At 40.3% G+C, this 23,644-nt stretch overlaps 1 pseudogene; it reads left to right on the top strand.

Moving 5' to 3' along the window:
- The first annotated feature begins 275 nt into the window (after positions 1–275).
- Positions 276–958, top strand: LOC110349298 (ubiquitin-conjugating enzyme E2 N pseudogene; annotated as a pseudogene).
- The last annotated feature ends 22,686 nt before the right edge of the window (positions 959–23,644 follow it).

The raw sequence follows: 23,644 nt of genomic DNA, 5'->3' as shown, positions 1-23,644 counted from the left end.
ATATGTCTTTTTGTCAAAAAATAAAGTTTTTTGGTAATAAAGTAAAACCTAGAAACTTATGAGAATAGGAGCATATTTAGTGGTTTCTACTAGGAATCATTTTCCATTCATGTGCTTTATTTGAAAGTGCACAACCCCTTGTCTTGAGGGTTCATTGCAGCCAGTTGGAAGCATCCCCTGTGATTAGAAGCAGAGAAAGTTGCCTGGAGAAATTCCATTTTCACATAAGGTGATTTTTCATGGGGTTTGTGATTTCACAGATAAAATAATCATGGGTGAAATGGGTGGGGAGACCCTTTCCCTCTTTCAGGCTTGTTTACAGAAGATTCAAATAGATGGGATCTGACAAGATGGCCGGGCTGCCCCGCAGGATCATCAAGGAAACTCAGAGTTTGCTGGCAGAACCAGTTCCTGGCATTAAAGCAGAACCAGATGAGAGCAACGCCCGTTATTTTCATGTGGTCATTGCTGGCCCCCAGGATTCCCCCTTTGAGGGAGGGACTTTTAAACTTGAACTATTTCTTTCAGAAGAATACCCAATGGAAGCACCTAAAGTATGTTTCATGACCAAAGTTTATCATCTTAATGTAGACAAGTTGGGAAGAACATGTTTAGATATTTTGAAAGATAAATGGTCCTCAGCACTGCAGATCCGCACAGTTCTGCTCTCAATCCAGGCTTTGTTAAGTGCTCCTAATCCAGATGACCCATCAGCAAACGATGTAGTGGTGGAAGACCAGTGAAGCCCAAGCCATAGAAACAGCTAGAGCATGGACTAGGCAATATGCCATGAATAATATTTAAGTCGATCCGATCATCAAGTTTGTGTCTCTTCTCCTGTTCTGCCAAGACTTCTTCCTTTTTTGTTTGCATTTAATGGACGCAGTCTTAAAAACATTACAGAATAAAAGCCCAGACATTTTCAGTCCTTTGATGATTAAATGCACATTATAAAATCAAAAAAAAAGAAGATTCAAATAGTAAAAGGAAAAAAAATCAGCAATATTTATATATTTATATTTTTCTTTTTTTTTGGTACCGCGGATCAAACTCAGGACCTTGCACTTGTGAGGCAGGCAGTGGAACCACTGTGCTAAATCCCCATCCCTATTTATATTTTTCTTAATATTTATCCAGAGAAAACACTTTTTTTCAGCCTAAATCGATGCATGAGCAAAATTTCAACTTTTGCTAAAGAAACATGGTGCTGAGATATTGTAGAACACTTGCGTTTTTACTGTAGGAGTCATTGGATGTCACTGTGGTAGAAGAGGACATTTTTAATCCCTCAGATGGTCCTAAGAATCTACAAAGCCATTTGGGAAGTGTGGGTGTCATTGGAATTTTTTAACAAGCATTTGTGCAGATTTCATTACTATACCTCACACCTTTGTCCAATTGTGCCATTCATGTTCTATCCCTCAGCTTGCAGTAGGGTTGGTCCAACTATCAGGCTCTTCTGGGATGGAGAGCAGCCACCCCTCCCTGACTGGAGGTCCTGCTCTGCCCAGCACCCAACCACAAAGGGACTGGGGTCTGCTTGGATCCCCACACTGAAGAGTGGGAGAGGATGACAAGGTATTGTACTCCCAAAGAGATTTGAAATCTCCAAAAATCGTGTATGTGTTAAGAAGCAGTTGAGTTGTATGCTGTGTACATTGTACATTTCATAAGTAATTTGGCTGTTTCTTGTACACTTACTAACACACAAATCTAACAACAAAGCAGACACAAAATGCCATTGGATACACTTGAGAGACACTGCGTCATATAGAACTGGGCAACTATGTTATTAATAATATAATAATACAATGTATAATATAGTAATATATAGTTACAATATAATAATATAATAACTGTGTTATTAGGCAACAATGGGTTAACTGCATTATTAGGAAGCTGTGGGTTAACTGGACAACTATGCTATTTGTAGAATGTACCCGAGTAGCCACTACAACTTCTGTAATCTGTCAGCAAAGGAATGCGAGGGACTCAGAAAGTCTTGCCAGAATCTTTTGCTTTCCCTGCCCACTGTTGCTCTGCTCTATGTAAATCCTGCTTGCTATATTCCAGGGAAACGCCAAAGGAATTAAGCTTTGTAGATGTAAAAAGAGATATATGAAGAAGTGTAAACTTCTATTTGGGGCTCTGGAGACTGATGGGGGTCACTTGCTGAGGTGCCGGTGTTAAAAGCTGAGTTTTGCTTCTATCTTCATGTTAAAAGTAGTCTGTCTGGGGTCCTCACAGTTTGTTGCTTCACACTAAGCCAGTGGTCTGATTTTCTCATCTGTTAATTCTGTTGGTGCCAGTGCAGGAACTACTACTGAATTTCTGAGAAATCTCAGCTGTGTTTATAAATGGGTTGATGCTGCTAAAAGAGTAAGAGTAACTCTTATTATTGACACCCCTCTGCAGTGCCATCCTGCCTTGGAGCCAGCCAGCTATGGATGGAAGTTTCTACAAACTCCGAGCCAAAATAAACCTCTCCTCCTTTAACTCGTGGGTGTCAAGCATGTTGTCCCAGCCATGAGGAAAGTATTTAAGACACTTGCTAAGGACAGGGACCTTGAAGAACATTTGTGACCACAGAATTCCATGTTTTAAAATCATGATTACATAGAAACATTTAGGCCATATCTTTACCTTATATTTTTGAGCTTAAAACAAGAAAATACAGAGAGATCTCATTAGTAAGAAAATAATCTGTTGCATGGAACTTGCCATTGCATCTAAGGCTTTGTTTCAAAATTGCACCTTCTGACCATGCCCTAAAGCTCCAGCCCACTGGGTTATCTTACAGTCCCTGGGAGGCAGTGATCCAGTGGGAAGAGCTTGGGAGAGGGATCAGATGGCCTCTGTTCAAATTCTTGCAATGCTAATTACTGTGTGACCTTAATAAAGGCTCCTAACCTCTCTATGCCTCACTTACTTTATATGCAGAGTGAATACAATAACAGTATACACCATAATTTTGCTGTGAGGAGGAAATAAAATAATTGTGACATAGAATATTAAAAATTGTACCTGACATTTATCAATTGCTCAGTGAATTGAATAAAAGAATATTAGAAAATATTCAATATGAAGCCTGAAGATATAGAAGGAATGTAGTGTAAGAAAACACAAGAAATATTTGCAGGAAATAAAGGCATCAATAAAAATGTAAATCCTTGGGACAAGAGAGGGAATGGGGAGGACCAATATTTGAAGAAAGAATCAACAATGATTTTTCAAAATCGGTGAAAAAAATCAAGCTTTGAATTCAAGAAATGTTTAGAAGTTTGCAGAGAAGATCACACACACACACACACACACACACACACCTGTAGCTTATTACAATAAAATTATTGAAATCAAAAGTAAAGACAAACTACTAGCAGCCTAGTGATAAGGAAATAATACCTTCAAAAGAGCCACAGTGAGGTTTATGGTGAAGTTTTCCATGCATACAGTGTGGAACAGGATGTTGGGTTGGCATCTTATGGAGGCAAAGGAACATAATGCTGCCCGAGTGTGCCAGGCTTTGAAGAGACAGAAGGAAGAGGGTAGGCACTGAGGAGACTTCTCTGGACACACAAAACCAGAGTGGACACAGTGCCGGCAGATATACCTTGAAATATGTAGATTTATGTATGTAGAGGCAAAGCAGCATAAAGAAGAATGGGGTGGTATGTTGCATGAGTACATTTAAATGAATGTTGGCTGAGGAACACAGTAATTAGCAAATTAATTTGTACATTTGAGATGCTGGTAAAGGCAAGGGCAGGAGGTGTCTTCAGCAATCAAGGGTGATGAGGTCTTAGTGTTTTCTCTGAAGCATCCAAATTTAAATTCAACTCCCATAAGCAAATAAAACATATCGAGATACCTAAGAAAATAATTAAAAGAATTGGAAATGAGCTAAGGAAGGTGGTAGAATGATAAAATATATTTAACTAATCCAAATGAAAGCAAGAGAAAACCTAAAAATATGTGTGAAACAAATATAAGAATAATTGATGCAAACCCAAGTATATAAGGAACTACATTTACTACAGAAAAACCAAGCACATACTGGAAAATACAAAGATTGGCAGACTGCTGAATATATGAAAGAAAACCCAGCTAGGTAATATTTACAAAAGACACTTAAAATGTAAAGGGTTAGAAAGGGTAAAAGTAAAATGACACAAAAGACACAGTTCTGTTAATAATAAGTGAAAGAAGCTGGTATAACCAAACAGATGTAGATGAAGCCAGTGGAGTTTCAGTCAATAAAATGTGATAGTAAAGCAAAGGGATTGTTTTTGTAATGATGACCAAGTTAATCCACAAGGATGCTATACCAATATCACAGTGCCTAACAACATAGCTGCAAAACAAATAAAACAAAATTCATAAATAACTGGTAAAATAGACAACCAAAAAAGCACAGTGGCAAATTAAACAAAATTATTTCAATAATGGATCCAGCAAGCAGAAACAAAATAGCAAGACTACACAGAATTTGAACAAAATGAACAAATTTAACCTAATTGGAATACATAGCATACCACATCTAACACTAACATAGTCACGGTTTTCAAGTGCACAATGGACCATTTACAAAAATTGACTTCAGATGGGATGGAGAACAATACCAAAGGCTTTCAAAGAACTGGGATAATTTTGCATGTGAACTTTGAACATAGGGAAATTAAGAGAATAATCAGTGACAAGAATGCAAGAAGGAAATCCTAAATACTCAGAATTTAAATAGCGTCACTCAGAATAGCCATTGATCATGGAAAAGAAATACATTGAAAATGAAACAGAAATAATCACAAAATAGAAAGTACTGAAATTTGTGGAGTGGAGCTAAGTCTGTGTTTAGAAAGAAATTTATGTCTTATAGATCTGTTACTATATCTGGATCTAGCTATGTATATTTAGACAGATATATGTTTAAGCATCCATTTCTATATTTACATATAGAGATACAGATCAGTTTCTTAAATAAGTTTTTAATATGTCTACAGATATGTATTTGTAGGTACAGAAAATTTGAAAAAGATTAACAGTATAAAAGATATACATAAATGCTGTATATAAAAAATGACCAAATTCAGTTTTTAATCTATTCATATCTATATTATATTGTATTGTATTTTTTTTGTATTTTGAGACAAGATCTTGCTCTGTAGTTTAGGCTGGCATTGAACTCACTATATAGCCCAGGCTGGCCTTGAACTCATGGCAATCTTTCTGCCTCAGCCTCTTGACTGCTAAGATTACAGGTTATGCCACCAAGCCTGATGATGTCTACATTTTTAAAAAGTCATAATTAAAGGTCAAATTTAGGAGAAGAACAGCAGTCAATCTCAAATAAAATAGGAATAGGGAGAACACAATAATGATAAGAAGATTAAAGTTAAAAAATACAAACAAGTAATGAAGCAAAGTCAATGAAAGGAAAGGTAATACTTGATAAGTAATACAATCTCTTTCAAATAGTAAACTCTGCAAAAATAAAGGTGAAAAGACATGAATTACTCATTTCAGAAGAGAAAAATGAATAATCACTCCAGGTCCTACAGATTTTAAAAAGGAATATAGCATATTATAAAAGTTTTAATTATAAACAGGAAAATTTAAATAAAATAGATATTTCCTACATGAGACAATACTTACCAAAACTGACCAGGAGGTTGCGAGTTGCACGGAACACACCGGGTCGGCCCGCTGCAGACAGTCAGGTCTGTAGACACCCTACCGAGGACAGGAGTTACGTGGAACATGCCGAAGCAGCCCGCACCCTGGCAGCAATCCACTGGCCCTCACCCTGCTCCCCTGTACAGCCACCTGGTTCCACACTACAAATACGCAGAGGACACAGGACCACAGACCACGGTACTGAGTCCCGTCACTCCCGGCCCAGAGGTAGGGGCTTCTGAGCCACAATCCTACTGCTCCTGGTCCAGAGGAAGGGGCTTCCTGGCCACCATCCCTCCTGCTGCTCCCAGCCCAGAGGAAAGGGCTTCTGGGCCACCATCCCTACCACCGCTCCCAACCCCCTGTCCCACCACTCCAAGCTCAGAGGAGGTGATCCTCACGGGTGCCAAAAGCACTCCTCTGCCCCCCCCCAATCGAAATGAGAAAACACATAAATAAGTCTCAAATCCAGACTTCCAGATCACCTACAACAACCCCAAAGGGAAATGAGATGGAACCCTCTGATACTCAACCACCTGGACCCACTGAACTGGAAACAAAAGGGGATCTGGAAAAAATGAAATCAGAAATAATTTCTCAGATAACAGGAGAGATTGTGCTCCTAGTGCAAGACATGATTAATAAATCTAGAGAGGAGCTGTAGAACATGATGGAATCCCAACATAGGAAACAAATGGAATCCATAAACAGATGCAAATAGATTTCCAGGACATGAAAAACTCCATTGAAAGTCTACACAGCAGAATGAGACAGTGTGAGGACAGAATTTCAGATATAGAACATAAGATTGCAATTAATGACCAGGAAAAGAAAAATTGCTTCAAAATTATAAGGGAACAGGAGAAATCAATCCAGCAGCTGCTAGACTATGCAAAGAAGAATAACATAAGACTGATTGGAGTCAATGAAGAAACAGGAGAGAGTGCAGATGACATAAAAAAACTGTTCACAGAAGTGATGGCAGAAAACTTCCCAAGCAGGGGAAACGAACTTGACATACAGATAAGGGAGGCATATAGGACTCCAAATAGACTTGATCAAAAAAAATCTACACATAGGCATATAATTGTTAAGATTCCAGAAACTCAACAGAAGAACAAATTTCTGCAAGCAGTTAGAGAAAAGAAACAAATCACATACAAAGGAAAACCCATCAGAATCACAGCAGACTTCTCAACTCAAATCACATTCCCAGCCCTAAAAGAAAACTGTCTCCAACCCAGATTGATATACCCTGCAAAACTATCTTTCAAAATTGATGGAGAAATAAGATACTTTCATGACAAAGAGCACCTTAGGAATTTCGTGAATACCAAACCAGAACTACAAAAAATTTTACACAATATCCTAGGAACAGACATTGAGGATCACAACCCCAGGAAGCACAGCCGAATGCATCTGTCAGGCATGACAGGAAATTAAACGCAAAGAGGGAGAACCCAACAAAAAGAAAAAGTCATGGCAATGATAAGTCAATACGTTTCAGTTATAACCATCAATGTTAATGGTCTCAATTCACCAATCAAAAGAAACAGACTGGCAGAATGGGTCAAGAAGCAAAATCCAACAATGTGTTGCATACAAGAAACACACTTAATTCAAAAGGAAACTCATAGACTGAAAGGTAAAGGGTGGAAAACAATACTCCATGCAACGGGAACCCCCCAAAAAGCAGGAGTAGCTATCCTCTTTGCAGATCAAGTAGATTTCAAACCAACACTGATTAAGAGAGATGAAGAAGGACACTACATCCTTCTAAAGGGAAGAATCCAAGAGGAAGAGATGACAATCATAAATATCTATGCACCAAACACTAGTGCACCCAACTATATAAAACAAATACTAATGGACATGAAAAGTCATATATGCCCTAATACAATTGTAGTGGGGGACCTCAACACCACACTGTGGCAAATAGACAGATCAACTAGACAAAAAATAAGTAATGAAATACTAGAACTCAATTGAACTCTTGAACAAATGAACTTAACAGATGTTTACAGAGTCTTCCACCCCACAAAATCAGAATACACATTCTTCTCAGCTGCACATGGGTCATTTTCCAAAATAGACCACATACCCATGCATAGAACATGTTTAAGTAAGTGCAAAGGAATTGAAGTTATCCCCTGTATATTATCAGACCATAGTGCAATGAAATTGGAGATACATAGCAAAAGAAACTGGAAAAATTTCATAAACATGTAGAAATTGAACAACCCACTTCTGAATAACCAATGGGTCACAGAGGAAATTAAAGAAGAAATAAGACAGTTCCTTCAATTAAATGACAATGAAATACAACATATCGGAATCTATGGGACACAATGAAAGCAGTCTTATGAGAGAAATTCAAAGCAGTGAATACGCATATTAGGAAAACAGAGCGAGCCCAATTAAACAACCTGATGCTGCACCTCAAGCTTCTAAAAAAAGAAGAGCAGGACAACCCCAGAGCTCATACAAGGGAGGAAATTATAAAGATCAGAGTAGAAATCAATGCAATGGAGACTAAGAGAACGATACAAAAAAATCAATGAACCCAAGAGTTGGTTCTTCGAAAGAATCAACAAAATTGACAAACCCTTAGCCAACCTTGTCAGAAAAAGGAAAGAAAAGGCCCAAATCCCTGCAATTAAGAATGAAAAGGGTGAAATTGCAACAGAACAAGCAGAAATCCAGAGGATCATCAATACCTACTTCCAGAACCTATACGCCAATAAGATGGACAACACAGAAGAAATGGACAGATTCCTAGTTACATATGAATGACCAAAGTTGAACGAAGAAGACCTAAAAATTCTAAACAACCCAATATCAATCAATAAAACTGAACACGTAATTTAAAACTTATCAACTAAGAAAAGCACGGGCCCTGATGGCTTCACTGCTGAATTCTACAAGACATTTAGAGAGGAACTACTGTGACTACTGTTTAAACTCTTCATGAAATTGAAAGAGAAGCAATACTTCCAAATTCATTCCTGGAAGCAAGGATCACCTTGATCCCCAAAGCAGAGAAAGACCCAACCGAAAAGGAGAACTATAGGCCAATCTCACTAATGAACATAGATGCAAAAATCCTTAATGAGATACTGGCAAATAGAATGCAGAAGATCATCAAGAAGATCATACACCCTGACCAAGTGGGATTCATCCCAGGGATGCAGGGATGGTTCAATATAAGCAAATCAATCAATGTAATACACTATATCAATAGATCCAAGGACAAAAACCATATGATCATCTCAATGGATGCAGAAAAAGCATTTGACAAAATCCAACATGCATTTATGATAAAAACTCTAAAAAAATTGGAACCTCTCTACCTCAAACTGATAAAAGCCATCTATGAAAAACCAACAGCCAATATCATACTAAATGGTCAAAAACTGAAATCCTTCACACTAAAATCAGGAACAAGACAAGGATGTCCACTATCACCACTCTTGTTCAATATAGTTCTGGAGACATTAGCCACGGCAATTAGACAAGAGAAAGAAATGAAAGGAATAAAGATAGGAAATGAAGTCAAATTGTCATTATTTGCAGATGACATGATACTCTATATAGAAGGCCTCAAGAAGTCCACCAAAAGTCTTCTAGACTTAACCAAATTCAGTCAAGTAGCTGGTTACAAGGTCAACACACAAAAATCAATAGCTTTCCTCTACACGAATGACACACTCACTAAGAGAGAGATAGGGCAAATGATTCCTTTCACATTAGCATCCAAGAAACTGAAATACCTAGGAATCAACCTAAAGAAAGAAATCAAAGACCTCTTCTCTGCAAACTATGGCACTCTGAAAAGAGAGATTGAAGATGATATCAGAAAATAGACAGACATCCCCTGCTCCTGGGTAGGAAGGACTAATATAGTGAAATTGGCCATACTTCCAAACTGCTATATAGATTTAATGCAATTCCAATTGAGATCCCAGCAGCATACTTCATGGACCTTGAGAAAACAATCCAAAAATTCATTTATAACAAAAAGAGACCCAGAATAGCAAAAGCAATTCTAGGCAACAGAGACATGGCAGGAGGTATCACAACCCCCAACTTGAAACTTTACTACAAAGCTATTGTCATAAAAACAGCATGGTACTGGCAAAGAAACAGACCTGAGGACTAGTGGAACAGATTAGAAGATGCAGAAATAACACCAGACACACTCAGCCATCTCATCTTCGATAAAGGAGCCAAACACCTTCACTGGAGGAAAGATAGCCTCTTTAATAAATGGTGCTGGAAAAACTGGATTTCAACTTGCCAAAGATTAAAACTAGACCTATATCTCTTGCCATGCACTAAACTAAAATCAAAGTGGATTAAAGATCTAAATATTAAAATAGAAATGCTGAACCAGTTGGAACACAGGTTAGGTAGCTCTTGAAGACATCAGTGTAGGAAAAGATTTTATGAACAAAAGCTCAGTTGCCCGTGAAGTAGCACAAACAATCAACAAGTGGCATCTCTTCTTATTCAAAAGCTTCTGCACAGCAAGAGAAACCACCAGCAGTGTGAAGAGTCAACCCACAATGTGGGAAAAAATCTTCACCTGCTTTTCCTCAGACAAAGGTCTACTATCTAAAATCTATAAAGAACTTAAAAAAATCAGACTTCCCAAATTTAAAGACCAAATCCGAAAATGGGCATCTGAAATGAACAGACATTTCTCAGACAAAGAAGTAGTAATAGCAAATAAATACATGAAAAAATGTTCAACATCACTGGTCTTTTGAGAGATGCAAATGAAAACAACTCTGAGATTCCACCTCACTCCAGAAACAATGGCTGCTATCATGAAATCAACCAATAACAAATGCTGGCGGGCCTTTGGGGAAAGAGGAACCCTGCTCCACTGCTGGTGGGAGTGTAGACTGTTGCAAGCACTGTGGAAATCAGTATGGAGATACCTCAAAGAACTAGGACTGGAAGTCCCATTTGACCCCACTATTCTACTGCTGGGGATCTTCCCCAAAGAATTAAAAGAAAGATACCACAGTGATATATGTGCGCCCATGTTCATAGCAGCACAGTTTGTGATAGCTAAAACTTGGAAACAGCCCAAATGCCCATCAACTGGAGACTGGATAAAGAAAATGCGTTTTTTTTTTTTATAAAATGGAGTACTACTCAGCCATAAAAAATGAGAAATTAGAGACATTTATAGCTAAGTGGATGTACATTGAGGCGATACTTGTAAGTCAAATAAATAGGACACACATGTATAAATACCGAATAGTTTCTCTGGTGTGAGAAACTGAAAGTGTAAATAAGGACTAAAATGTATAATAGGTAACGTGAAATAGAAAGAAAAGGGGCAAAGGGGAAGGAAGTGGGAGGGCTAGGGGAAAGGATAGAAGGGAATGGGATTAATATGAGAAAATGAAAAAATAGGAACAAAATCTTTGTAAATAGGGAGGAATGGAGGGGTTGAAGGGAGGGCTGGGCAAGGGTGAAAAATAAGAACCAAGAGAGATTATGTAAAGGTGCAAATTTCCAATGATGAATGTCATTATATTGTATACCTAAAATGTACCAATGATTAGAATGAATAATCGATAATGCAAAATAGGAAGAAAAGGTCCAAAGGGGTAGGGGTAGTGGGAGGGGCAGGGGAAAGAAAAGGGAAAGGAAAAATGCTGAGAACTGGAAAAAATGGAAATAAAGTCTTTGTAAATAGGGAAGGGTGGAGGGGGTGAAGGGAGGGCTAGGAATGGGAAAAAAATAAGAGCCAAGATCCATTATGTAAAGGTACAATTCCCAATGAGAAATGTAAATGTGTTGTATACCTACAATGTACCAATAAAAGAATTGAACAACAACAACAAAAAACTGACCAAAAAGAATTCCAAATTCTGAATGGTCATATTTCTATCAAGTTAGCTAAACTGTTATTAAGTTCTTTCTAAGTAAGTCTGTAAGCATGTGTATGTACAAAATATTTCAAAGACAAGGATGAAATAACAGAAGACTTCCACAGACTCATCTAGGGAATAGAAAATGAAGAGATACCTTGCAACTCATGAATAAGGCCCCAATGGGCATATTTCCAAAACCTGAGGAAGGTGTACAAAATGGAAAATTGCAGGCTAATCTCAAGTAAACTTAGATGACAAATTCTAAACAATTATTAGTAAACCAAACACAGCAGCATAAAACAAGATCATTTTGGGCTTTTATTTTTATTTATTTTTATTTTTTTCTCTTTAATTCTTTCATTGGTACATTTTAGGTATACAATACATTTACATTTCTCACTGGGAACTTGTACCTTTACATAATGGATCTTGGTGTTTTTTTATTTTTATATTAAGCAAGCAACTAATGCATTTCATCACAGTCACAAAACAAAGAACATCATATGTTTGGTCACTTTGATAAATGTAGCCCTAACACTGGATGAATTCCATATCCTCTAAAGGGACAAAGTACAAAGGAATAGAAGGAAATGTTCCTCAGCCAATGGCCCAAATCCACCTAAAGCAGAAGTTTCCTAACTCCCTAACCTGCTTGTTAGGAACTGGGCCTCCCAGCAGGTGAGCTGCAGGCACTGGAAGGGAGCCTCATCTGTTTTTACAGTCACTCCTGATCATGGGCACGACCCCCCTGTGCTCTGCGTCCTGTCAGATCCACTGCAACATTAGATTCTCACAGGAGTGTAATGCTTCTGTGACCTGTGCATGTGAGGGATCTAGTGTGGCAGCTCCTTTGAACCATCCTGAAACCCCCTTCTCCTTCCCTGATCCATGAATCCAGTCTCTGGTGCTAAAATGGTTGGAGACCACAGACCTAAAGAGTACAAAGACTTCTGTTTCCTGCTGCTGGCATCTCAAGGATTGGACTTAACCTCCCATTCTAAAAACAAAGAGATTTGAAAACTCAGGAAAACAACCTAAACAGTTCTTTTCAAATATCAGACAAAAGACAACACAAAGCTATGATCCCAAAGAAAAGATATATCAGGGTGAGTCCCACAGTTACTCCTTATTTTGTCTTGGAGAGAATTTCCTTCCTTTTGTTCTGTTTCCCTTCTTGTTTTTTCTTTTCTTTTCCTTTCCTTTCTCTTTCATTTCCTTTTGTGGAACTGGAGATTGAGCCCAGGACCTTTGCACTAAGCTATATCCCCAGCCCTTTATTAAAAAGAATGGAGACAGGGTTTTGCTAAGTCCATAAGTTGTCCAGGCTGAACTTGAACCTGTTATCTTCCTGCCTCTGTCTCCCAGAGTGCTGAGATTAGACACATAGCCCCATACCCAGCTCCTGGAGAGGTTTCCTGGTGTATGGATGTAGTCAAGAGAAATTTACTCACAGTCTGGGGTTTGGAAAGCTGAGATACCTTGACATTGCAGATAAGGATTCTAGGAAAGTACAGAAGATTGAAATCACAGAAGGCATGTACATTTAGCCACCTTTGCTACATATGAATCATGCATGCAGGGAGTAAAGCTTCATAAGACCAGGCAAAGGATGACCAAGAACCTGTGAGGTGAACATTCTGAGAACTTTCACAAAGCAGGGAACATTTAAGTTCCAACCAATCCAAAAGGAGGGCTCTAAATATTACATTCAGTAGAAAAACTTGTGGGCACACCTTAGCAGACAGGTTGAACTATCCCTGGTGTAAAGGTTCCACTACACATTCCCTAAGAAATTAGATCATGTAGATATTAAGCATATAATACTTGAATGAGTGTTTTACTAGCTTGGATTGATAATAGACTTTTTGAAACTGCAGGAGAAAACAGGAGTGGACTTGAAGATAGCTGTGGAATAGATGAAAAATGAAACAGTGAGTGCACTGAGGAGGAGGTTTTGGGGCTGCCATACTAGTGACCCCAGTGCCGAGGAGCAGAGCCACCCCCAACACTGAGGAGGTGAGCCCCGTGCGCACCAGCAGCACACACCCACACCCATGAAATGAGAAAACACATAAACAAGTCTCAAAACCAGACTTCCACATCACCTAAAGCAACCCCAAAAGGAAACGAGATGAAACAATCTGATACTCAACGACCTTGACTCCCTGAACTGACCGCAAAAGAGGATCTGGAAAAAATGAAATCAGAAATAATTTCTCAGATAACAGCAGAGATTTTGCCAATAGTGCAAGACATGATTAATAAGTCTAGAAAGGACACAGATAAAAATATAAAGGAGCCCAGGAGCATGATGCAATCCTAACATAGGAAACAAATGCAATGCATAAAACAGATGCAAACAGATTTTCAGGAGATTAAAAACTCAGTTGAAAGTTTACACAGCAGAATGAGCCAATGTGAGGACAGAATTTCAGATATAGAAGATAAGATTGGAATTAGTGACCAGGAAAAGAAAAATTTCTTTAAAATAATAAGGACCATGAGAAATCAATCCAGCAGCTGCTGGACGATGCAAAGAAGAATAACATGAGACTGATCAGAGTCAATGAAAAAACAGGAGAGAGTGCAGACACCATTAAAAAAAACTGTTCACAGAAGTGACGGCGGAAAGCTTCCCAAGCAAGGGAAAAGAACTTGACATACAGATAAGTGAGGCATATAGGACTCCAACTAGCCTTGATCAAAAAAATATCTACACATAGGCATACAATAGTTAAGATTCCAGAAACCCAACAGAAGAACAAAATTCTACAAGCAGTTAGAAAAAGAAACAAATCACATACAAACGAAAGCCCATCAGAATCACAGCAGACTTCTCAATGCAAACCCTCAAGGAAAGAAGAGATTGGAGTGAAGTATTTCAAGCCCTAAAAGAAAACAGCCTCCAAAGCAGATTGATGTACCTTGCAAAACTATTTTTCAAAATTGATGGAGAAATCAGATACTTTCATGACAAAGAGCACCTTAGAAACTTCATGAATACCAAACCAGCACTCCAAAAAATTTGACACAATATCCTATCAAAATATGAGAAAGATCACAACCCCAGGAAGCCCAGCAGAATTAACTTGTCAGGCATGACAGGAAATTAAATGCAAAGGGGGAAAATCCAACAGAAAGAAGAACTCATGACAATGATAACTCAATATGTGTCAGTTATAACCATCAATGTTAATGGTCTCAATTTACCAATCAAAAGAGATAGACTGGCAGAATGGGTCAAGAGGCAAGATCCAACAATATGCTGCATACAAGAAACACACTTAATTCCAAAGAAACTCATAGAATGAAAGTTAAAGACTGGATAAAAATACTCCATGTGAAAAGAACCCCCCAAAAATCAGGAGTAGTTATCTTCTTTGCAGATCAAATGGATTTCAAACCAACACTGATAAAGAGAGACAAGGACATCCTCATAAAGGGCACAATCCAACAGGAAGAGATGACTCTCATAAACATATATGCACCAAACACAAGTGTGCCCAACTATATAAAACAAATACTAATGGACATGAAAAATCAAATAAGCACTAATACAATAGTAGTGGGGGACCTCAATACCCCACTATCACAAATAGATAGATCAACTAGACAAAAAATAATGAAATACTGGAACTCAATCAATCTTTTGAACAAATGATCTTAACAGATATTTAAAGAATGCTCCACCCCACAAAATCAGACTACACATTCCTTTCAGCTGCACACAGGTCGTTCTCCAAAATAGACCACACACTTGCTCATAGAGCATGTTTAAGAAAGTGCAAAGGAATTGAAGTTATCCCCTGTATATTATCAGACTATAATGCAAAGAAATTGGAGATCAATAGCAAAAGAAACTGCAAGAATTTCATAAACACATGAAAATTGAATGATACACTTCCAAATAACCAATGGGTCACAGAGGAAATTAGAAAAGAAATCAGATAGTTCCTTCAATTAAATGACAATGACAATGCAATATATCAGAAACTGTCGGACACAATGACAGCAGTCTTACGAGGGAAATTCACAGCAGTGAATACACATACTAGGAAAACAGAGTGAGCCCAATTAAACAACCTGATGCTGAACCTATAGTTACTAGAGAAAGAAGAGCAAGGCAAACCTAAAGCTCATACAAGGGAGGAAATTATAAAGATCAGAGTAGAAATCAATGCAATGGAGACTAAGAGTATGATACAAAAAATCAATGAAGCCAAGAGTTGGTTCTTCAAAAGAATCAACAAAATTGACAAACCCTTAACCAACCTTATTAGAAAAAGGAAAGAAAATGCCCAAATCCATGCCAATAGAAATGAAAAGGGTGAAATTACAACAGACCCAGCAGAAATACAGAGGATCATCAATACCTACTTCCAGAACCTATACGCCAATAAGATGGAAATCACAAAAGAAATGGACAGACTCCTAGATATGTATGAATGACCAAAGTTGAACAAAGAAGACCTAAAAATTCTAAACAACCCAATATCAATCAATAAAACTGAACACGTAATTTAAAACTTACCAACTAAGAAAAGCTTGGGTCCTGATGGCTTCACTGCTGAATTGTACAAGACATTTAGAGAGGAATTACTGCCACTACTGTTTAAACTCTTCAATGAAATTGAACGGGAAGCAATACTTCTGAATTCATCCCTGGAAGCAAGGATTACCTTAATCCCCAAAGCAGAGAAAGACTCAACTGAAAAAGAGAATTATAGGCCAATATCACTAATGAACATAGATACGAAAATCCTTAATAAGATACTGGCAAATAGAATGCAGAAGATCATCAAGAAGATCATACACCCTGACCAAGTAGGATTCATCCCAGGGATGCAGGGATGGTTCAATATATGCAAATCAATCAATGTAATACACTATACCAATAGAGCCAAGGACAAAAACCATATGATCATCTCAATAGATGCAGAAAAAGCATTTGACAAAATCCAACATGCGTTTATGATAAAAATGCTACAAAAAATTGGAATAGACAGTCTCTACCTCAATCTGATAAAAGCCATTTATGAAAAACCAATAGCCAATATCACACTAAATTGTCAAAAACAGAAATCCTTCACACTCAAATCAGGAACAAGACAAGGATGTCCACTATCACCACTCCTGTTCAACAGCCTGTTGGAAACATTAGCCACAGCAATTAGATAAGAGAAAGAAATAAAAGGGATAAAGATATATGAAATGAAGAAGTCAAATTGTCATTATTTGCAGATGACATGATCCTCTATATAGAATACCCCAAGAACTCCACTAAAAGTCTTCTAGACTTAATAACCAAATTCAATAGAGTAGCTGTATACAAGGTCAACATACAAAAATCAATGTTGGAACACAGGTTAGGTAGAACTCTTGAAGACATTGGTGTAGGAAAAGATTTTATGAACAAAACCTCAGTTGCCCTTGAACTAGCACAAATAATCAATAAGTGGGATCTCTTCTTATTAAAAAGCTTCTGCCCAGAAAGAGAATCCACCAACAGTGTGAAGAGACAACCCACAATGTGGGCAAAACTTTCACCTCCTGTTACTCAGATGAAGGTCTACTATCTTGAATTTATAAAGAACTTAAAAAATCAGACCTCCCAAATTTAAAGACCCAATTCAAAAATGGGAATCTCAAATGAACAGACATTTCTCAGACAAAGAAGTAGAAAGCACAAATAAGTATATGAAAAAGTGTTCAATAACATGAATCATTCAAGAGATGTAAATGAAAACAACACTGAGATTCCACCTCACTCCAGAAACAATGGCTGCTATCATGAAATCAACCCAGAAGAAGTGCTGGCATGGCTGTGGGGAAAGAGGAACACTACTCCACTGCTGGTGGGAGTGTAGACTGCTGAGAGCACTGTGGAAAATCAGTATGGAGATACCTCAAAGAACTAAGACTGGAAGTCCTATTTGACCCAGCTATTCCCCTGCTGGGTATCTTCCCCAAACAATTAAAAGAATCATACCACAGTGATATATGTGGACCTATGTTCATAGAAGCACAATTTGCAATAGCTAAAACTTGGAAGCAGCCAAATTGCCCATCAACTGGAGATTGGATAAAGAAAATGTGGGTGTTTTTTTTTATAAAATGGAGTACTACTCAGCCTTAAAAAATGAGAAATTAGAGACATTTATTGCTAAATGGATGCACATTGAGGTGATACTCTTAAGTGAAATAAATAGGACACACGTGTAAATATGGAATAGTTTCTCTAATGTGAGAAACTGAAAGTGTAAATAAGAACTAAAAGGTATAATAGATTATGTGAAATAGGAAGAAAAGGGGCAAAGGGGAAGAGGAAGTGGCAGGCATAGGGGAAAGTAAAGAAGAGAATGTAATTAATATGAAAAAATGGAAACAGTCTTTGTAAATAGGGAGAGATGGAGGGGTTGAAAGGAGGGCTGGAGAATGGGGAAATATAAGAACCAAGAGAGATTATGTAAAGGTACAATTTCCAATGATGAATGTCATTATATTGTATACCTGAAATGCACCAATAAAATTAATTAAAAAAGAGAAATAACGAGAAAGAAGGCAAAGAAATGAGCATAATTAACCTATCAGGCAATATCAGGCAATGCCATATATGTACAGTTTGGATTCCAAAAGTGGGTAGAAATTCAGGAAAAATATTGTGTTTTAGGCCACAAATGGTTAGAATTTGATGAAAACTACAAACTCACAGACCTAAAAACCCTCCATGTGTTCCAAACTTGATAAATAAAAGTGTGTACTTGCACAAATGTGCACACATGCACACAGAAGACTTACCACAATGAAGTTTCTGAAAATCATTTATGAAAAGGAAAAAATTGAAGATCATTAGAAAATAAAAGGAATCAATTATAGATAAATGAAAATAGGAATACTGCAGATTTCTTATTTGAAACTATGAAAGCTAGAAGACAATGAAGTGACAGATTTCATGTACAGAAATAAAAATGTAGTATAGAACTAATCCATGCACTCCAAAATTACCCTTCAAAATGCAGACAAAACTAAGACTTTGTCAGAGAAAGAAATGAAAGTGTTAGTCTCCTGCAGACTTTGACTACACAGACTTCACAGGAAGTTCTTGTAGTGATTGATGCCAGACAGAAACTTGTATTGACATAAAGGAATGAAGAGCAACAACATGGAAAATCACACTAAATTTAAAATGATTATCATTTTGCCAGGCCTCACTAATATTACTGATTTTTCAAAGCAAAAAGGCTATATAGTGTCTATGGTGAAAATAGTACAAGATTGTGTCTACGTGTTTTTCTTCTACATTTGTGTATCTCTGTGTGCAAATCTTCATTGAAGTGCATATTTCCATTTTGCTCTTTTCTGTATGCTATACCTAAAAATTGCTTAAAAGCACAATTAAATGTGTACTTGGGTGGATGTGCGTTGTTTTCCCATCCCTCTGGGGTAGGGTATACTTGATTAGTTCACTGAAGTGTGATGGTGTGCCCATTCAAACAGTGGCCTTAAATGCTATTCAAGCTTACTGCACCTCTATTCTCCATTGTGAGCACAGCAATCCCCAGGCCAGAGCTAGGGACCATGCTGCATCCTGGACAGAGGGAAAGATAGCAACATGACACCAAATAGAACTAGACAGCTATAGCTCAGCTACAGGCAAAGGGTGGAAACTAATGATTGTGGTTTTAAGTCACCAGGATTTTGTGGTTGTTTGTTACAAAGTATCATTGAGGAAAAAGCTAACTGATACAGGATCTGGAATGCAGAAGAGGAGTGTTCCTGCAACAGAAACCTAAAAGATGTAGCTTTTGCAGTGGGGTAGCAGGAGGCATGCAAACAGAGACATGGAAGCTCATTGTGTTCAGTAGTGAAAGATTTGGCAAAATACTGGCCTGTAGTAATTTATAGGGCAGAACATGTACCTAGTGAATTTGTGACTGTGGACAGAGATATTTCAGGACAGATTATTATAGTGTCAGCTGAATGCTACTGATTGTATTGCAAGGGATTTACAAAAAAGTTAGGAGCTCAGAGAATGAATGGCAGAAATAGAATAAAAAAGCTGAGAAGATCCTGGAGTCCAAAAGCATAGAAAATGGATTTTGTATGGGCTGGGGATTTAGCTCAGTGGTTTTGCTGCCTGCTGCACAAGCTCAAGGACCCAAGTTCGATCCCTGGTACCAAAAAAGAAAAGAAAATGAATTTTGTCCTAACAGCACTAGGAGCATAGCAATAAGACATACCCAGCCTAGGTCAATGATCCATATGAGGCCATGGATTCCATGCCTTTCTAAGACACCCAACTGAGGGAAATTGCCCCTAGTCAACCCTTTCAGTTAGAATACGTTTCAAGTGTGTGGCTACTGAGATGCCAGGTAAATTTGTGGTCCCCCTCCGTAAGGTTGGAGGTGTGTGAGAATCTCTGAGAACCACCATCATGAGGCAGGAGGGAGCAGGAGTAAGCTGCTCCCCACCACTGTGTTTCCAGCATCCTCCTCATTTGTGGCCTGGAAGAGGGTTGACAAAGGGAGACTAGAAGCCAGGCCTCACATCAAACATGACACTCCCTGCCCTGGAACAGGGGACTTCCGGAAAGCCACCTGGATCTCAGGATAGCCATGGACAATGGAGGCAGTGCCTCTGCTCTCTTCTCTTCCACCCACCCCAGTTCCAGTGTTTGAGGCAGCGACCAGCCCCAAATCCCATGGTTCTTTTGGCTCTATGGGAGGTGCTCGATGTTTATGTAAAGTTGCTGGGTCCACAGGCAAATGGAGTCCCTCTGAAGCCTGGTGTGAAGACAGGGATGGCATCTGGGCCTCCGAGCACTACACATGGATTGGATCAGCCTGCCAGCCTGCTCCCAAGAAGGAAGGGAGGGGCAAGCTGATGGCAAGCTGATGGGGACTCTGCTGATGGAATCACTGGTCAAGGAGCAGGCACTCTCCTTTCCCACACTCTTCCCCCTCACACCCAAAACCAGCCTACCTTTCTGCATGTTCACATTGGCCACAGTCATGTGACCTTTCTTGGCTTCTAGGGTGTGGGTGCAAATGGCAGTCTGATACTCGCAGACAAAGGTTTTCGGAGACACAGCAAGTTTCCAATATCTGTTTTGCACTCCACCCTCCACCACGAGGACTCCAGAGCCTGGTGTGTCTGGCTCCTTGGTCCTGGAATTGCATGCAACCACAGGTGGAGGTCACCTTCCCTGGAGCTGAACCTGCAGCTGGGATGCTCCTATGAAACTAGTGTCTGCTATCTCACAATCACGAGGTCCTGGAGGTCATCGATTAAAGAGCATCACAGCAAGGAAAGGTGAGTGACAAAGGTGAACACGTGGCACTGATAAGGGCTGCTCCTTCCCCACCGTGTGCAAGAAGTGCCCATGGCTGCAAGCAGAACATGCTGAAGGCAAACGGAAACATGAGTGAAAGGTGGACCGAATACTCAGCTGGTTATACCAGAGCAGATAAGGCTCTGGCGGGGAAGGCATGGATGGAGAAAATCACAGAAAAATATTAAAACAGGTTTGCCTCAAAATATTTAAACTGCTGAAGATGGGAAAACATGAATAAACTTCAGTGTCACAAGTAGTATAAAGTGTCTCTAACAGAAGCAGCATTTCACCTGTACTGTATAGTTCAGGCTGTGAGGACTGGAAGGTGAGATGACTCTGTGTGTGTGTGTGTGTGTGTGTGTGTGTGTGTGTGTGTGTAGGGCAGGTGGAGGTCAGCTGAAGCCACACTGAGATGGGTGCCTGAGACATCAGCAGCCTCATTCCAGACACTCGATACAAGCACACTGCTCCTGTTCTTCTGGTTTTGGGTTCAGCAGCTTCTACTGAAGTCCTCATGCTCCCTGCACTCGCTGGTCTGTCTGATGAGGAGCCAGCATTATCTCAGGTATTGAATTCCACATAGGTAACCGCTTGCCCGGCACCAACAGTGTCTTTCAACTGAATACCAAAAGCTTTTCCCAGGGTGGGGAATACCAGGATTTGTTACTACCTACAAACAGATGGAAAAACAAAATATTGTGAAATTAAGCTTAAGTCTCGGATTGTTCTAGCACAGGGACCATCCTGGAAATCTCATTCACGGTCGCCACACTGCATTTTCCACAGAATCCAGACAAGAGCGAATGCAAGCAAATACTCTGGGCATCTCTGCCTTGAGCCGAAGAATCTCCCAGCCAGGGAGCCTGGGGGAGACAGCTGGGAAGAACCTGAGAACCTGTTGTGTCTGGCAACTTTTGAAAACAGCACAGTGAGCACAGCTTTGTTTTGTTTGGGCCACAGATTTGTCCTCATGGCTTGCACCAGAACTACATGGTGATCTGAGGCAGACACCGCACAGGGTAGAGGGGAATGGTGGATAGCACGCGGTCTCCAGGTGGCCCTGTGGTCCTGCCTCCTGCTGCTCAGGGCTGTGATCATCCCTCACTGTGAGTGTGATGTAGGGGTCAGCTGTGCCTCTCACCATCACTGTCTGGTCTGTAGGCCTGCACCTTGCTAGAACACCGGATTTCTCTATGCCAGCTCAACTGCATATCCTCCTTGGTGATGCCTGTGTGACAGAGGTCCACGGTGGCCTCTGGGGCTTCAGCATCCCCAGATTACGGTCAGTGAAATGACCTCCAGTCGGAAGCCAGAAGAAACAAATTCTGCCCATGAGCCTAGGGTGCTTGGGAGCAGGTGCTTTGACACCAGCGCATTCTGAGGAGACCCTGGGTCTGGCTGCACAGGACACCGATACCCATCCTGCCTGGACCTGGCCTGGAACTGGGCTCCTGAAGCTGAGCTGCATCAGGTCATTCCTTGTATGCCAGTTTATGATGGCACGGTAGCTGAGCCCTGCCCGGGGTAAGTGCTTCTGGGCATACGGGGCAGGGCTGTGCCTCCACTGGCCATGCCCATGCCTACCGGTTGGCATATATGTGAGATGTTGAGCAGCCAGTGAAGGTGGGGGCAGAAGAGGGATACATCTGAGTGTCGGGAGATGCTCTGCTCCCCTGCCCAGGAAGAAGCCCAGGAAGCCAGGCTGGGCACTAGCGGGTGTGCAGATAAGGCTGAGCATGAAGCCCAGGTTGTAGAGAGCAAGAGCCCAGGGCAAAATGTTGGGATGTGGGTCTCGCTTGCAGAGCAAGGTACTGGGGACACACAGGTCTTAGGGTGTGAGAGAAAAGGAAGTGCAGGCTCTGACTAGCGTTCTCAGTGGGAGCCCCATGGGGATGGGAGCTCCCTGTTGCTGCAGGGTGAACAGCTCTGGGGTAGGGCAGCAAGGGTGAGCAGCATGGCCATCAGACGTCCCAGTGGATGGACAGCCCAGCAGACCCAAATCTGCAGGCCAGGAAGTCTGGGATGGGACCTGGTCTGGGGTCCACAGAGCAGAGCAGTGTTGCAGGTGATAAATGTCTGACAGAGTGAGCACAGAGCTGGCAATCGCTCTGGCTTTCCTGGGTGACCTGGAAGAAGGTGACCACCCTGAGCCACAAGCCCAGCTGGGCAGTGGGAGTCTCCTAGTACCTCCCACCACGTAGACTGCATCTCTGTCCCTGGGTTGGGGCAGGTGTCCTCCATGGACAGCGATCTTCAACAACCTCTGCTTCTGTTGGAATCTAGGTAGCATCCCTCCCTGCCTGGACTCTTTCTGGGACCAGGATTTCCTGGAAGCTGGAGCTCACCAGATTCTGGGAAAGCAGCTGCTTGTCTTGGGCAGATGAAGGGAAATCAGGAAAGATTCTCTTCTCCTGAGTGCTTTGTGTAGGGGAAGAGTGTCCTTACATCTGGGGTCCCCACCAATCACCTACTTCCATCTTCACCATCACTTCCCATCAGAGCCCTTTGCGATGGCCAGTGTGCCTCTTATATTAGATTTGGCACTGTCTGTAGCCCACACCTGTCAGGGACCCGATGTGACAGGTGCCATCAGAGCAGCTCAGTGTCGGATTTCCAGCCAAATGAGAGCTGATGTTCTAAGCACAAGGTGAAACCCTAGTAGGCATGGTGTGTGGGTGATTTGGGGATGATGGAGGGCCCTCCCACGGACTTACTGGGTCTCCTGGGCAGGCCCACCTCTGGACATGTC

The sequence above is a fragment of the Heterocephalus glaber genome, unplaced genomic scaffold (genome assembly GCF_053883595.1).
Source record: "Heterocephalus glaber isolate CG9 unplaced genomic scaffold, H.glaber_assembly_v1.0 deba00001444, whole genome shotgun sequence".
Lineage (NCBI taxonomy): Eukaryota > Metazoa > Chordata > Mammalia > Rodentia > Bathyergidae > Heterocephalus > Heterocephalus glaber.
Note: the sequence above shows the minus strand (reverse complement) of the source record. Positions and strands in the feature narration are given on the sequence as shown.